The following is a 6,830-nucleotide window of genomic DNA, read 5'->3' as shown; positions in this document are numbered from 1 at the left end:
ACCTCTGTCAACATCAATCACAGCTCTTGCTGTGGCCAGGAAAGGTCTTCCTAGGATGATGGATTCATCCTCTTCCTTTCCAGTATCCAAGACTATGAAATCAGTAGGTATGTAAAGGCCCTCAACCTTTACTAATACATCTTCTACTTGTCCATAAGCCTGTCTTCTTGAGCTGTCTGCCATCTCTAGTGAGATTTTAGCAGCTTGCACCCCATAGGTTCCAAGTTTCTCTATTACAGAGAGGGGCATGAGGTTTATTCCTGAACCAAGGTCACACAGAGCCTTAAAGATCATGGTGCCTATGGTACAGGGTATTATGAACTTTCCAGGATCCTGTCTCTTCTGAGGCAATGTCAGTTGATCCAAATCACTTAGTTCATTGATGAACAAGGGAGGTTCAACTTCCCAAGCATCAATGCCAAACAATTTGGCATTCAGCTTCATGATTGCACCAAGAAACTTGGCAGTTTGCTCTTCAGTGACATCCTCATTCTCTTCAGAAGAGGAATACTCATCAGAGCTCATGAAGGGCATAAGGAGGTTCAATGGAATCTCTATGGTCTCTAGATGAGCCTCAGAGTCCTTTGGTTCCCCAGAGGGAAGCTCCTTATTGATCACTGGACGTCCCTGGAGGTCTTCCTCCTTGGGATTCACGTCCTCTCCTCTCCTCAGAGGTTCGGCCATGGCGCTTATGTCAATGGCCTTGCACTCTCCTTTTGGGTTCTCTTCTGTATTGCTTGGGAGAGTACTAGGAGGGATTTCAGTGATCCTTTTACTCAGCTGGCCCACTTGTGCTTCCAGATTTCTAATGGAAGACCTTGTTTCATTCATGAAATTTACAGTGGCCTTAGATAGATCAGAGACTAGATTTGCTAAATTAGAAGCATTTTGTTCAGAGTTCTCTGTCTGTTGCTGAGTTGATGATGGAAAAGGCTTGCTATTGCTAAACCTGTTTCTTCCACCATTATTAAAGCCTTGTTGAGGCTTCTGATCCTTCCATGAGAAATTTGGATGATTTCTCCATGTTGAGTTATAGGTGTTTCCATAAGGTTCACCTAAGTAATTTACCTCTGCTATTGCAGGGTTTTCAGGATCATAGGCTTCTTCTTCAGAAGATGCCTCTTGAGTACTGTTGGATGCAGCTTGCATTCCATGCAGACTCTGAGAAATCATATTGACTTGCTGAGTCAATATTTTATTCTGAGCCAATATGGCATTCAGAGTATCAACCTCAAGAACTCCCTTCTTCATAGGCGTCCCATTATTCACAAGATTCCTTTCAGAAGTGTACATGAACTGGTTATTAGCAACCATGTCAATGAGTTCTTGAGCTTCTGCAGGCGTTTTCTTTAGGTGAATGGATCCACCTGCAGAAGTGTCCAGTGACATCTTTGATAGCTCAGATAAACCATCATAGAATATATCCAGGATGGTCCATTCTGAAAGCATGTCAGAAGGACACTTTTTGGTCAACTGTTTGTATCTTTCCCAAGCTTCATAGAGGGATTCACCTTCTTTCTGTCTGAAGGTTTGAACATCAGCTCTAAGCTTGCTCAACTTTTGAGGAGGAAAGTACTTGGCTAAGAAAGCCGTGACCAGCTTATCCCAAGAGTTCAGGCTGTCTTTGGGTTGAGAATCCAACCATAATCTAGCTCTGTCTCTTACAGCAAAAGGGAAAAGCATGAGCCTGTAGACTTTAGGATCTACTCCATTAGTCTTAACAGTATCACATATCTGCAAGAATTCAGTTAAGAACTGAAAAGGATCTTCAGATGGAAGTCCATGAAACTTGCAGTTCTGCTGCATCAGAGAAACTAATTGAGGTTTCAGCTCAAAGTTGTTTGCTCCAATGGCAGGAATGGAGATGCTTCTTCCATGTAAATTGGAATTAGGTGCAGTGAAGTCACCAAGCATCTTCCTTACATTATTATTATTTTCGGCTGCCATCTCCTCTGCTTGTTCGAAAATTTCTGAAAGGTTATCTCTGGATTGTTGTATTTTAGCTTCTCTTAATTTTCTCTTCAGAGTCCTTTCAGGTTCTGGATCTGCTTCCACAAGAATGTTCTTATCCTTGCTCCTGCTCATATGACAAGGAAGAATGGACAGAAAAATGATAATAATAATAGAGATCCTTTATACCACAGTATAGGGATCCCTTTGTGAGTGGAAGAAAAGGGGGAGACAAAGAATGTAATATAATGGAAGAAACACAACTGTGAGAATGGAAGAGATGTGAGATGAGATGTTAGGATATGAATGAATAAATAGAATAGGATGGGGGAGGTATAATTTTCGAAAATTATTTTGAAAAGGAGTTAGTGATTTTTGAAAATTGGTTTTTGAAAATTTGTTAGTATTTTTCGAAAATTTTTTTTGAAATAAAAATAAAAATAAAAATAATTAGTTAATTAAAAAGAAATTTTTGAAAAAGGGGGAGATATTTTCGAAAATTAGAAAGAGAGAATTAGTTAGGTGGTTTTGAAAAAGTTAAGAAACAAACAAAAAGTTAGTTAGTTAGTTGAAACAAATTTTGAAAAGATAAGAAGTTAGGAGGTTAGAAAAGATATTTTGAAAAGATATTTTTGAAAAAGATAAGATAAGAAGATATTTTTGAAAAGATATGATAGAAATTAGTTTTTGAAAAAGATTTGATTTTTAAAATCACAATAAATGACTTGATTCATAAGAAATCACAAGATATGATTCTAGAACTTAAAGTTTGAATCTTTCTTAACAAGCAATTAACAAACTTCAAATTTTTGAATCAAAACATTAATTGATTATGTTATTTTCGAAAATTTGGTATAAAAATAAGAAAAAGATTTTTGAAAAATATTTTTGGAATTTTCGAAAATAACTAATAATTTTGAGAAAGATTTGATTTTTGAAAAAGATTATGAAAAAGATAAGATTTTCAAATTGAAAATTTGATTTGACTCATAAGGAACAACTTGATTTTAAATTTTTTTTGAAAAAGTCAATCCAAATTTTCGAATTTGATGAGAGAAAAAGGGAAAGATATTTTTTTTATTTTTGAAACTTTTATGAAAAGCATGAAAATTATGCAATGCATGAAATTTTTAGATCAAAACAATGAATGCATGCAAGAATGCTATGAATGTCAAGATGAACACCAAGAACACTATGAATGTCAAGATGAAAATCATAGACACAATTTTGAAAAAATTTTTAATGCAAAGAAATCATGCAAGACACCAAACTTAGAATTCTTTAATGCTTACGCACTAAGAATTCAAGAATGCATAAGAAAAACATGAAAAGACACAGAACAAAAAATCATCAAGATCAAACAAGAAGACTTACCAAGAACAACTTGAAGATCATGAAGAACACTATGAATGCATGAAATTTTCGAAAAAAATGCAAGATGCATATGCAAGTGACACCAAACTTATGATATGACTCAAGACTCAAACAAGAACAAAAAATATTTTTGATTTTTATGATTTTCTAATTTTTTTGGATTTTTATTTTATATTTTTCGAAAATTAAAAGGAAAAATAAGGATTCCAAAATTTTTAATATGAATTCCAGGAATCTTGCATTCTTAGTCTAAAGCTTCAGTCCAGGAATTAGACATGGCTCACTAGCCAGCCAAGCTTTCAAAGAAAGCTCCAGTCCAAAACACTAGACATGGCCAATGGCCAGCCAAGCTTCAGCATTTAACACTAGAGTATATTGATCTTGATAACAAATTGCTGCTCATCATTTATCAAGTATGTAACTTACCTCTGATGGTTTGGAAGCCTCAGTCCAAAAGAATTTAGACATGGCTTTACAGCCAGCCAGGCTTCTCATGCTTCATGAAACACTAGAATTCATTCTTAAAAGTCTTGAATAAAATTTTTGAAAATATTTTTATTTTTTTTCGAAAACAGATGAGAAAATTTTAGAAATATTTTTGAAAAATTTTTGAAAAGAAAACAAAAAGAAAGTTACCCAATCTGAGCAACAAGATGAACCGTCAGTTGTCCAAACTCGAACAATTCCCGGCAACGGCGCCAAAAACTTGGTGTTGTTGCCGGGATTGGGATCTCAGACGATTCTTGGCGCCAAACAGGAACAATTAAGTCCCCGGCAACGGCACCAAAAACTTGGTGCACGAATTGTGAATCACACTTTTCACAACGCGTACCACTAACCAGCAAGTGCACTGGGTCGTCCAAGTAATACCTCACGTGAGTAGGGGTCGAATCCCACGGAGATTGTTGGTTTGAAGCAATCTATGGTTATCTTGTAAATCTTAGTCAGGAAGTCAATTATGTTTATCAGTTGAATTGCGAATAAATAATAGAGCATGGATTAAAGGTTACTTGTTATGCAGTAATGGAGAATATGTTGGAGTTTTGGAGATGCTTTGTCTTCTGAATCTCTGCTTTCCTCTGTCTTCTTGTTCACGCACGCACGTCCTCCTATGGCAAGCTGTGTGTTGGTGGATCACCGTTGTCAATGGCTACCTTCCATCCTTCCAGTGAAAACTACGCTCACGCGCTCTGTCACAGCACGGCTAATCACCAGTTGGTTCTCGATCCGGTTGGAATAGGATTTACTATCCTTTTGCGTCTGTCACTAACGCCCAGCCTTCAGGAGTTTGAAGCTCGTCACAGTCATTCAATCCTTGAATCCTACTCGGAATACCACAGACAAGGTTTAGACTTTCTGGATTCTCATGAATGCCGCCATCAGTTCTAGCTTATACCACGGAGATTCTGATTAAGAGATCTCAGAGATACTCATTCAATCGGATATAGAACGGAGGTGGTTGTCAGGCACACGTTCATGGTTTGAGGAAGGTGATGAATGTCATGGATCATCACCTTCATCACAGTTAAGCGCGAATGAACATCTTAGATAGGAATAAGCGTGTTTGAATGGAAAACAGAAATACTTGCATTAATTCATCGAGACACAGCAGAGCTCCTCACCCCCAACAATGGGGTTTAGAGACTCATGCCATCAGAGAATACAAAGTTTAGATCTGAAAATTTCATGAGATACCAAATAAGTCTCTAAAAGTTGTTTAAATACTAAACTAGTAGCCTAGGTTTACAAAAATTGGATAAACTATGATGGATGATGCAGAGATCCACTTCTGGGGCCCACTTGGTGTGTGCTGGGGCCCACTTGGTGTGTGCTGGGGCCCACTTGGTGTGTGCTGGGGTTGAGACTTAAGCAATTCACGTGCAGAGGCCATTTGTGGAGTTAAACGCCAGTTTTTATGCCAGTTTGGGCGTTCAACTCCAGCTTTTGATCCTTTTCTGGCGCTGGACGCCAGAATTGGGCAGAGGACTGGCGTTGAACGCCAGTTTACGTCGTCTATTCTTGTGCAAAGTATGGACTATTATATATTTCTGGAAAGCTCTGGATGTCTACTTTCCAACGCAATTGGAAGCATGCCATTTCGAGTTCTGTAGCTCCAGAAAATCCACTTTGAGTGCAGGGAGGTCAGAATCCAACAGCATCAATAGTCCTTTTTCAGCCTGAATCAGATTTTTGCTCAGCTCCTTCAATTTCAGCCAGAAAAATACCTGAAATTACAGAAAAACACACAACTCATAGTAAAGTCCAGAAATATGAATTTTTCCTAAAAACTAATAGAAATAGACTAACAACTAACTAAAACATACTCAAAACTATATGAAATTATCCCCAAAAAGCGTATAAAATATCCGCTCATCACAACACCAAACTTAAACTGTTGCTTGTCCTCAAGCAACTAGACAAATAAAATAGAGGACTAATAGGTTGAGAAGCAATAATATCTCAGAGTTTTTGATTGAAGCTCAGATCCTAATTAGATGAGCGGGACTAGTAGCTTTTTGCTTTTGAACAGTTTTGGCATCTCACTTTATCCATTGAAGCTCAGAGTGATTGGCATCTATAGGAACTCAGAATTCAGATAGTGTTATTGATTCTCTTAGTTTAGTGTGATGATTCTTGAACACAGCTTCTTTATGAGTCTTGGCCGTGGCCCTAAGCACTTTGTTTTCCAGTATTACTACCGGATACATAAATGCCACAGACACATAACTGGGTGAACCTTTTCAGATTGTGACTCAGCTTTGCTAAAGTCCCCAATTAAAGGTGTCCAGAGTTCTTAAGCACACTCTTCTTTTTGCTTTGGACCTTGACTTTAACCGCTCAGTCTCAAGTTTTCACTTGACACCTGCACGCCACAAGCACATGGTTAGGGACAGCTTGGTTTAGCCGCTTAGACCAGGATTTTAGTCCTTTAGGCCCTCCTATCCACTGATGCTCAAAGCCTTGGGATCCTTTTTATTTGCCCTTGCCTTTTGGTTTTAAGAGCTTTTGGCTTTTTCTGCTTGCTTTTTTTTTTTTTCTGCAAGCTTTGTTCTTTGCTGCTTTTTCTTGCTTCAAGAATCATTTTTATGATTTTCAGATTATCAATAACATGTCTCATGTTCATCATTCTTTCAAGAGCCAACATATTTAACAGTCTTAAACAACAAATTCAAAAGACATATGCACTGTTCAAGCATTCATTCAGAAGACAGAAAGTATTGCCACCACATTTAACTAATTAGAATTTCTTTTATTAAACTCGAAATTTTATTGCTTCTTATTCAAAAGATCTACTATTTTATTCATGTTTAATGATGATGAGAAAAATAAACTATAGCTTAATTGGAGATAAAATCAAATAGATACTAATTACTATTATATGACTTCTAAGGTAGACTTTTTATAAGGACACTGTCACAGAGTTAAGGCAGAAATTGGAAATTAACAACCTTTATTCTGGGGGTATGGGGGTTCCTCTGATCCTTGGGAGGCTTGGTATTACAGAA

General features: G+C 37.3%; 1 non-coding gene across 1 annotated transcript; it reads left to right on the top strand.

Annotated features, from left to right (window-relative positions):
• The first annotated feature begins 1,443 nt into the window (after positions 1 to 1,443).
• Positions 1,444 to 1,551, top strand: LOC148555718 (small nucleolar RNA R71). Its single transcript, XR_015887312.1, has one exon. It is a non-coding gene; the product is annotated as a small nucleolar RNA R71 (small nucleolar RNA).
• The last annotated feature ends 5,279 nt before the right edge of the window (positions 1,552 to 6,830 follow it).

This window comes from Arachis ipaensis, chromosome B6, assembly GCF_059453495.1.
Source record: "Arachis ipaensis isolate K30076 ecotype BB chromosome B6, ASM5945349v1, whole genome shotgun sequence".
In the NCBI taxonomy this organism is placed as follows: domain Eukaryota; kingdom Viridiplantae; phylum Streptophyta; class Magnoliopsida; order Fabales; family Fabaceae; genus Arachis; species Arachis ipaensis.
This window is presented reverse-complemented; position numbering and strand designations above follow the sequence as displayed.